The 10,724-nt window shown below is 43.4% G+C and overlaps 1 long non-coding RNA gene and 1 other non-coding gene across 2 annotated transcripts; both read right to left on the bottom strand.

The window, feature by feature from the left end:
* Positions 1 to 847: 847 nt before the first annotated feature.
* On the bottom strand, positions 848 to 10,335 carry LOC114212581 (uncharacterized). The gene is made up of 6 exons (XR_003610014.2): positions 8,734 to 10,335; positions 3,675 to 3,866; positions 2,540 to 2,803; positions 2,091 to 2,271; positions 1,629 to 1,729; positions 848 to 1,282 (listed from the first exon to the last, which is right to left on the bottom strand). It is a non-coding gene; the product is annotated as an uncharacterized LOC114212581 (long non-coding RNA).
* Positions 7,144 to 7,249, bottom strand: LOC114212641 (U6 spliceosomal RNA). Its single transcript, XR_003610024.1, has one exon. It is a non-coding gene; the product is annotated as a U6 spliceosomal RNA (small nuclear RNA).
* Positions 10,336 to 10,724: the final 389 nt, after the last annotated feature.

The following is a 10,724-nucleotide window of genomic DNA, read 5'->3' as shown; positions in this document are numbered from 1 at the left end:
AAATCTGCTGTATCATGCAGTGCCTATAGTTAACAATACCATATTGTGCACTTAGACAGTAGATCCCATGATAAGTGTTTTTACCACAAAACAAAAACAAAAACAACCACCAAAAAAAGCCTAGGGGACACAAGAAAACTTAGGGGGGCATTGGATAAGTCTACTACCTTGATTGCAGCAATTGTGTCACAAATGCTTGTGTGTGTTCAAGGTCATCCAATTGTATACATTAAATACGTGCAGTTTGTTGTATATCGATTATACCTCAATTAAGCTATTTTATTTATTTGCGAAAAAGAGCAAGCAGGAGTGGGAGGGAGGGGGGAATGTGGGGAGGGGCAGACTCCCCGCTGAGCAGGGAGCCCTACATGGGGCTCCATCCCGGGACCCTGAGATCATGATCTGAGCCAAAGGCAGACCCTTAACTGACTGAGCCACCCAGGCGCCCCTCGATTAAGCGATTGTCTAAAAGGAAACCAGTTCTTAGCTTCATTGATAGAAACCTGTTGTGACATATTTGTACCCCCCCACCCAACACACTCACAGGTGCTCCCTCTGTCACGCTATTCCTGCACATTCCACTCCCGGTGGGCGATGCCAGCTCTGGACGGAGTTGCCTCTGAACTCCCACTCACCAAAAAAAAAAAAAAAAAGAAAAAAAAAAAAAAGAAAAGAAAGAAAAGAAAAAAGAAGAAGTAAAAAGAAAAAAGTAGCTTTTGCCAGGGACCGCACCCACACTACTTCCTGGCAACCAAGACTGTCACTGATCATCAGTCAGGTATGCAGCCGGCTCAGCTTTGATAGCATTCTCGCAGCCAAACAGCTTCAGAGACTCTCCAAACCGAGACACCTATCTTATTCTTTTATTTTTCAATCAGCAAAATGAGTTACCACCAACCCTCCAGGGAGTCCTTCGCACTTCATCAGTCCTCGTCACGATGGCGGTATTCAGGAAGAGAGCCGTTGTGCCCAAAACACACGGATCTGAGGCCAAATCTGAAGTCAAGTGGCTTGCAGGTGACTGCCCTCCCAGTCTGACAACTGGCTTGGAGGGAGAGGTAACTGTGTGACCCAGGGAGGTGGTCCTGAGGCTGCCCGTTCCCACTTAACACGTCTGATCCTCTAGAGGGCGCTGCTCTGGGCCTGGAAATCCCCCGTGCAGGGAAGGTAGGTTTGGGCTCCACCTCTGCATTTCCCTTCTTGGGAGACTCCAGCATCCCTGGGTGAGTTGCCCCAAATTAGAGTCGGCATCGGAGTCTCATGGCTCCGTGAAGACACAAACCTGCAGAGAGAGTGAGGGGCCTTGTCGTGGCTGCGCGGGGACGTGGGTTTGTGGAGCTTCTTAGCACTGCATGCATCTTGGGTTTCTGAACATGTACTCTGCGTGCCAGTGAATTGTCGCCAAGTACCTGCTCAATCACGGTTCTGGTGTGAAATCACATGAAGAGGTTTAATGCTATTTACTCCTTTGGTCAGAGGTGAGGAAAGGGGTAAGGGGAAAATTCCTGCACTCCAGAGAAATTGAGATCCAAAAGTGGAACACCGTTTTATCCTCCACTTGGGGCTTTTCCCCAATTTACACATTATACAGGACACCTTGTTCCCTTCTGTTCTCAAAAGTTACTCACCTGAGTATTTATTATCAAACTCCTATAGGGTGAATGGTGCTTCCCGGCCCCCTTAGTCACTGACCATGAGCGTTTGGGCCCAAAGGACCTGCGGACAGAAACTGTGGAGAAGGCAGGTGTCAGCAGGATGTGTCTTCCAAAATGGCAAAAAGCCTTCCTCACCTTCAGACCTCCCCTGATGACTTGCCCGGGTACCACTCCCCTTCTCTAATCTAACCAAAACTTTTCTAAACTTTAAACCACTGAAATCACTCACAGGTCACACCCATCAATGTGGCGCCATTGCTGCCAGAAGGACCCTGGCAGAGTACACAAAGGGTCGCAGACTCAGCTGCAGGGTGACCGCTTCTTGGGCTCCCCAGCCCACAAGCTCTAAGGAGATACAGATTAGAGCAAGGCCAGGTTTGTCCTACTACTTGCTGCTTTGGTGCGCACACCCACGCTGGGCTGTGCCCGACCCACCTGTTCAGGTAATCGGCAGGGCCTCGAGGCTCCAGCCACGGGAATAGGCAGTGAGTCATCCCTGAAACACCACATGCCCTGAAGTCGAGAAGGCGCGCCTTTCCCGCCATCTTGGCTCCTTTCAAAGCCTTGGAGTTCACGTCTCATTTATTGTCTTCTTTACTGTCAGGAAAAGTTCTTTCTATGTCCCGAGAAAGAATATAGCGAAGAGCAGTCTGTTAGAGCCTGGACTGCCTTGCTTCCCAGTGTCCCAGAGATTTATTTATACGATGTGGTGTCTAGTTTTTTGGTGGCAAAGATTTCCATCTGTGAGTGACAGGATAGAAAGGAAAGGCAGCCCCCCGCCCCGGAACCTCACCCCTCTCCCCCCACACCCTGCAAGCTGACGGGGAAGTCATTGTTGTGCCATTTGGTCAAGTGCAATAGCTATCTTTAGACTCTCTATTTACCAGAGATGAGATTAGTTGCTGTGCTTTTGGGAAACGGAAAACCACCGTGCAGGCGTACAGGAGAGGGGAGCTGAGACTTGGTGGGGAGCATGGTATCCCCAGAAGGAAGGCGGTACCGTGAGGTGCTGACATAAACCCTCCAGAACACGGTGTGGCCTTGCTGTTTAGATCTTCCTATTAACCCGAACCAGCCAATCTTAGGGATCCTGGGTCAGAAAAGCCATGGATTTGATGCAGAATGATCTCCGGAATATTCTCTCGGGACTGACAAGATTTCAATGAGCAAGAAATAGGAGATTTATGCTTGAGGATGTCCTCTATGAAATGCAAAAATAACAGGGCACCTGGGTGGCTCAATTGATTAAGCATCTGCTTTTGGCTCAGGTCATGATCCCAGGGTCCTGGGATGAAGCCCTGCACTGGGCTCTCTTTTCAGTGGGCAGCCTGCTTCTCCCTCTCCCTCTCCCTCTCCCCCTCCCCACCGCTCATTTTCCCTCTCTCTAGAGACACAGCGAGAGAGACGGAGCACAGGCAGGGGGAGTGGAGAGGGAGAAGCAGGCTTCCCGCCGAGCAGGGAGCCTGATGTGGGGCTCGATCCCAGGACCCTGGGATCATGACCTGAGCTGAAGGCAGATGCTTAATGACTGAGCCACCCAGGCGCCCCATAAATAAATAAAATCTTAAAAAAAAAGAAATGAAAAAAAACAAGAAGCCCTCCTTGCCCTGAAACAACATAGATTGTAGGCAGCATTTCAAAGTAATCACAGGACACAGTAGAACACAATGGGTTAGAGATACAAAATATGGTTAGTACAAACATGCTTTTTTTTAAAAGTGTAGCTTGCCAAATTAATTTCTATAAGCAACAAAGAAAGAAATTGGATTTTCTGATTAATTACGCTTACTGATTTTTCAAGGTCATGCATCAAAACAAAGAAAATGGTGAAGGTTTAAAATTGTAATAAGACTTCATGAAGAACTTGTATTTGAAATAATGTTTTATTTCTATTTTGACAAAACCTATCATTCTTTTAATCAATGATTAGATAAGCTCCTACTCTCAGAATAGTGCCCTGTGTTCATGCTGGGATACAGACAGTTCTGGACGGGTTTAGGATTTGAGGAGCAGGCTCACCTATTTAGGGTCTATTTGCTGGAGCTTAAGAAGTTTCTAGGAAGTAGGAGTGCCTGGGTAACTCAGTCGGTTAAGCGTCGGACTCTCAGGGTTGTGAGATCAAGCCTGTGCAGGCCCGCATTGGCTCTGCACTGAGCATGGAGTCTGCTTAAGGTTCTCTCCTTCCTTCCTCCCTGCTTATGCTCACACTCCCTGTCAAAAAAAAAAAAAAGAATAAAATAAAGAGGTTTCTAGGAAATAAATTATCCATCTTCTTTCACCCTCCCAGTTATATAACTCACCTGTGGCAAATAGCAAAATGTATAGTTGGAGGTCATATGATGCTTGTGTGTGTGTGTGTGTGTGTGTGTGTGTGTGTGTGTGTGTGTGTGTTAATGTCTTAGTAACAATTTTACCTTGGAACCAAAATTCACACCTGATCTAAGTCTCATTGTTAACCATGAACCAAGACATCCAATTTAAAAACAATTGTTTTTCTTGGGGAGGGAAAATGGCACAGTTGTTAATGAGGCAGGGATTCAAAAATAACTCTTTGGAGGTATAAGACTGAAAAGGTGTAATTTCTAAAGGATTGCTTAGTTTATTGAAAATAGATACATTCAAGACAAGTCAGAGAAAAGGAAAACCCATTCCAAGAATTTCGCTTCATATATAAATACTTGGGGTTATGTTTATACACATCTACACCCCTGCCCACAACCCCACACCTCCTCTGACAAAGGTCATGCTTCTGAGCAGTGGTCACCCTATAATAAAGCTGAGATGGTTTTACCCAATACTGCAGTGTCCCTCTAGTCCCACTCCACCTTATTAGACAACACAGATACATAAATCTCTGTCACTGCAGAAGGTTCTGTTGAATAGTGCTGAGGTAGAGGATATTTCCTGCAATTACCTAGAACTAACATCTTTTAAAACAGTACCCTAGTCATCACCAGTTGGTCAAGCAAACATGTGATGGGCCTGCCATCTCAGTGAACACACACAGTATGCTGGTTCAGCAAAACCACAGTGAACACTTTTGTTTCCAGAGTTCACATTTCCTGACGCATCAGGCTTCTGGAGCTGTGCCCTCATGCTTCCTAGATCCCACAAACTTATAAACAGTGTTGGCATTCAGTGGAAAATGAGGACATGGCATAAGAAACATTGAACCTGACAGCTAGAAAAGATGATCTGACCCCTTTTAAATTGTGTCCAAAGGGCATGAGGTCACCTTAATTTTGTTCCCACGTGTAGACTTTCCCTTGATGCACAATGCAGCAGACAGGACAGCTGGATTTAACTGAGTTAGAGCTGAGGGAGGACATGCTGCAGGAAAATTACCTTCGGAATGTGTGGGTTTATGTCAATCACATCCCTACCCCAAGCAACAGATGGGTGGGACAATGGGGCTTCTCCTCTTACAAAGGTGGCCAAGAGTCGTGGAGAAGACACCCCTTTGGCAACAACCCTCTTCCTCCAGGGCAAAGGCAAGTTAGAAACTACCTGTCGATTTGATGATTCATTGCTGAAAGATCTAATTGTGAGCACAGGGATTTATTTGTTTTATAACATGTTAGTAAACACGTGCTATGGTCTCTTACTCTTGAGTCATTCAGAGTCTAGTGGGGGAGTTTAGTATGTTCACTGATTCTTAAAGTATAACGTAACAAATGATTATTTGTGAAGTCAGTGATGATGATGATGATGATGATGATGATGATGATGAACATTTATTGGGAACTGTTCAAGTGGCAAGTGCTTTTCTCAGTGCTTTCCATGAAGAAGTACAAAATAATACTTTGGGAATATAGATGCTGGAAGGATCCCCAGGTGAAAATATAACACACCATTTCTCAAAATTTCTGGGAAATTTAGTATACAAACAAAGCAAAACTTTCATAAGTTATTTAGGAGGATAGAATAGTAGAGCAATTTGGATAATGGCTTTTATTTTTTTCAAGTAACCTTTTTATTTTGGAATTATTTTACATTTATGGAATAGTTGCAAAGAAAGTATGTGGAGCCCCCAGATGATAGTGGGTTTCTGATTCAGACAGCAATGACTTTAAGGCCCAGTTCTTTATTTGTTATTGTGGCCTTAGACAAATTATTTAACCACCCATATACTTAGATGGGGCTTCTTGAATTATAAAATGGCACAATAATACTTGCTTTAGAAGTCTGGGAAAGAAAAAATGATATAAGACGTGGGAAGTGCTTTGTACATGCTTGGGCCTTTGATGTGCTTAATAAACATTAGCACTTACTATTATTTATATGGATGATATATTTGTCTCAAAAAATTAATGAAAACCATAGATTACAATAATTTTAAATGGCCAGTGTCTAGCAATTATAGTTTTAGCTCTTCAAAGGATAAATCCCATTTCCTTCCTTAGACTGAATAAAAGATGGCCAAGAATCAGCAGACATCTATATCTCACAGTTCTGGAGCTGAAGTCCAAGCTCAAGGTGCCAGCAGTTCCAGTGTCTGGTGAGAGCTCGTTTCCTGGTTTGCAAAAGATGACCCTCTCATTGTCTCTTCACATAGCAGAGAGCAGCGACAGGAAACAAACTCTCTCCAGTCTCTTCTTTATAAGAGCTCCAATCCCATCATGAGGGCTCTATCCTCATGACCTAATTACTTTTTTTTTTTTTTAACCATTTTATTTTATTTATTCTGGGGGGGGAGAGAGACTCTTTTTTTTTTTTTTTTTAAGATTTTATCTATCTATTCGACAGAGAGAGAGAGAGAGCACAAGCAGGGGGAGTGGGAGGCAGAGGCAGAGGGAGAAGCAGGCTCCCCGCAGAGCAGGGGGAGCCCGATGTGGGACTCGATCCCAGGACCCCGGGATCATGACCTGAGCCGAAGGCAGTCGCTCAACCAACTGAGCCACCCAGGCGCCCGACCTAATTACTTTTTAAAGGCTCCCATCTCCAGATACCATCACCTTGGGGGCTGGGGTTTCAGTATGTGAATTTTGACATTGGTCCTTGGCACCCATCCAGGATGAGAGGCTGGAACATTCTTTTGTGGTCTGTTCAAGGGGAGCTCACTGAGGGGGCTCACAGAGCACCATCTCGGGAGCTCTGGGCATGGATACAGGACTCCCTTTTCTGTGGGGCTGGGCAATGATCCATAACTCAGCTTCCCAGTGTCACCCTGCTGAGCTGGGAATGAGGTGGAAGGACAGAGAAACTAGAAGGCCAAGCAGTGTCTTCTCTTTTCCTCCCTGTCTGTGAACTCTGAGGTGCTGAGGGCCATTTCTCTACCTCACAGACACCGAGAACTCTCAGGACTCCCCCCAGGCCTCTGTGTGGTCCGTTAGGATCATGCATGTTTACCTTCATCATTAACCAACAGTTACTCCTACTATCTCATTTCTTTAGAAGGAAATACTTCTATCTAGATAATATTTGGGCTATGCATTCAAAATCAGTTTTCTCAAGCTTCAAAATTTCGTAAATGGTCAGGCATACTTGAATTGTTTCCATATTTCTCTCTGCTACCAGAAGACATTTCTAGTGCAGGGGCCATGCTAATCTCTGTATCATTCCAGTTTTAGTATATGTGCTGCAGAAGGGAGCACTAGAAGACATTTCTAATGATCACTTAGCGCTCCCCTTGATTAAAACAAAGACATCAGCTCAACACTGTTTGCTTTTCCTCCTACCCTTCCTTGCCCACATGAACCTATCCCCCACCCCCAGCACATGCTCTCTCTCTCTCTTTCTTTCTTTCTCAAAGAGAAAGATAGTGATAATTCACCAACATTGGACTTTAGGTCAATTTCAGTTGCTCTTTTTCAATTCCTAACAAACTTAGCAAGGGCATTGGGAAATTACGGGTCATTACAGTCTGAATGGAAATCCCCAAGTCAAGGGTAATAACTTCTTCAGTTTAAAAGCTAATGTTGCCTTTAAGACAATTCTGAAATACATTTGAAAGTTGTTCCCATCAGTGTTTCTTGGAAAGAAGTTAGGCTGCTTGCAGTGGAGAACATGTTGATAGATTAGGCACCTCTACCATGCCATTCACCAAAGATACACAGCAAAAGTTGCTACTGCAGACCTACTTCCTAGTGGTGAGGTACTTCTGGTCCAGATGGCCATTCTGATCAGGTGGTGACTGTGAGGACCGATATTTTCCAAGTACTTTCTATGGTAAGACCTAATGCTTCTTGAGTACTTACTACATTATAGGCTCTATCCTTAGCACTTCACATGTACTGTTTCATTCACCCTGCATGGCAACACTATGAATTGTGCACTATTATTATCCCCACTTTATAGTTGAAGAAACTGAGACACAGAAAGTTTCATTGACTTGCTCACAGGCACACAGGTGGGAAGAAGTGAAACCAGAATTTGAAGTAGGGCACACTGACCTGGGAACTCACACTCTTGACCACTGTGTGAAAATATGCCTCACTTTGCTTTGGGGGTCACACTTCTTTAGAAGCCAACATTGAGCTGCAGGCTGGCAGCCTCACCAAAACAACAGTAATTTGAGAGCCATCGAAATCATCCAACAGCTTGCAGACATTTCCTCTGTCACCCTCTTTCTCATAACATCCCCACAATGATATCACTGATGGCAGACAACAGAACAACAGCAGTGCCAGGACTGGGGGCTAGATTTTTCTACTTGGCCCTTGATCCCAGGGCTTCTAGACCCAGTACATTCTCTCTGAGCTCCTGAGCCAGTCTTCACCTTCAAAGTTACAACCAGATTGATAGAACCAGAGATGTTCATACTAATGCCACAAAAGAGCCAAAAAACTATGTAAAAACTCTTTTCATGTTACTACTATGGTGGGGGAGGATGTCACCAGGCCTTCTGTGAAGGAATCATTGTTTCCAAAAACGGGAAAAAAGTCAGTTTCCCAGCACTTCAAGTAAATTCACTGGCCAGGAGGCTTCATGGTTTGAGGACAGCCTTGAAGACAGGTGGCTGTGCTTCATTTATTCCCTATTAGGACTTCACCAAATCCTTTTAACTAGAGTCCCTCTGACTTGTGGAAGGTGGACAAAGAAGGGGAATAGGCAGACTATTGTGGACAAAAGCTCTTACCTCTTTCAAGACAAGGATACAAAGCGTTGGTGCCAGAGTTGAGGTCCAGAAGGAGACATTTCCTCCAATCAGGTGAGAACCCAGCTGTACTTCTATCTCCAGGAGCTCACAAGTCTATAAAACATTCTTATCCTGAGCAGGCCATGTTTCAAAGAAATCTACCTTTGTTGAAGGTAAGAGAGAGAGGCTAATTTTATTCTGTATTGGCGTGTGATTGTTTTGGACTCCAAGACATACTGGATTCACTTTTAGTAGCCCCAAATGCCACAAATGTTCTGGAGGAGGATGGTGGCAATTGCTTAATGATCATAGACCTCCACCAACCAGATAATGTGAAGCAATTCGAGCTGAATAATTAATACGTAATAATTCAGACTTGCTTGTCATGCAGAAAATGCCAAGGAGGCCAACAGATTTGACCTTAAACTTCAGCTATTTGGTAAACAAGTATTCTGTGAGGTTTCATTTAATTTTCATACAGTTTGAGGATGGCATTTCTCTTCAGAGGGCAGCTGAGTAAATGATTAGCCAAAACAACTCCTTTTGGCCAAATGAGTCAACTCTGCAATAAACAATCTGTCAGGTTTTCTTTTTCTTTCTTTCTTTCTTTTTTATTTTTTAAAGTTAAGGGGATTTTTTTTTTAAAGCATAGCAACCTTTTCCTCACTTTTATGAAACACTGCCCTATGTTTCCAGGCAGAAAAGCAAAAACTTTCAAAAGGTCATGTGATGTCATCTCAGCAATGTAGAAATAAGAAGAAAACCAACTAACAAGCAAAAAGGATGTATCTGATAACGATCTTTGGCAGCATGTCTTAAAGCAGAAAATACAAATATGCATACATATATATGTAATGCTAAGAGGATTTCACCTTGAAACTTCATAGCTGTAATTTCATAATAAAGACCACTTGTTTGTTTGGGCCAAATTAACCTTTGAGCTGGGTTATACAAGAAATCAAATCCTGGAGGCATTGTCAGTATCCTCCCTGAATACAAGTTTGAGCAGATGTAGTAGGAAGCAAATCAAGCCTTTTCCTTGTCCCAGGCCAGATGAGTTAGGGCACACAACCACAGACTGGGATCCTAAAGATCTCCCGTGAAGCTTTGGGGGAGAATATATTCTCCCCTCCCCACAGGATCACGGCCTGTCCCACACTGGGGACATTGAATTCTTCTGGCTTCTCTCGAGCAATGCTCCGCAACTCGGGGTGATATTTTCCCCAAGCAACTTCTGGAAATGTCTGGAGATATTTTTGGTTGTCCTACTGGGAGCTCCAGTGGCACCAGACAAACAAAGCACATCAAAGAGGCATTACAAAATCTCAAGAAATTAAGTAATCACTGGAACCATAGCCTACAAAAGTTAAGCCAGATCTGAGTGCTAAACCTAAACAGGGTGACTGATTGCTAAAATAAAAGACTTAAATAAGATTTAGAGACTCTTAAGATAGTAATCAAACCAAATTTTGATAGTAATCAAAATGTCTAAGATACAATGAAAATTACTGGCCGCACCAAGAACCAGGAAAAGCACAACTTGAATGAAAAAAGGTAATCAACTGACACCAACACAGAGATGAAACAGATATTGGAATTATCTGACAAAGATCCTAAGGAGTTATTGTAAAAATGCTTTAATGAACAATTACAAATTCTCCTGAAACAAATGAAAAATAGAAAATACCAACAGAGAAATAGAAATTATTAAAAAGAACCAAGTTGAAATTATAGAGCTGAAAGATACGACAGAAATTTAAAAAAACAAAACAACACAACTCACTGGTTGGGCTTGATAATAGAGTGGAGATAACAGAGGATAAAATCGATGAACTTCAAGACCAATTAAGAGAATTTGTTCAATATGATAAACAGAAAATAGACAGGAAAAAATATAAACAGTGCCTCAGGGAACTGTGGGACACTAACAAAATCACCAAATTCCTATCATTGGAGTCCCAGAAGGAGAATGGAAAAAGAGTTGGAATAAA

This window comes from Eumetopias jubatus, unplaced genomic scaffold, assembly GCF_037043125.1.
Source record: "Eumetopias jubatus isolate StellerSeaLion01/CBP00866 unplaced genomic scaffold, mEumJub1_p1.0 scaffold_6, whole genome shotgun sequence".
In the NCBI taxonomy this organism is placed as follows: domain Eukaryota; kingdom Metazoa; phylum Chordata; class Mammalia; order Carnivora; family Otariidae; genus Eumetopias; species Eumetopias jubatus.
Note: the sequence above shows the minus strand (reverse complement) of the source record. Positions and strands in the feature narration are given on the sequence as shown.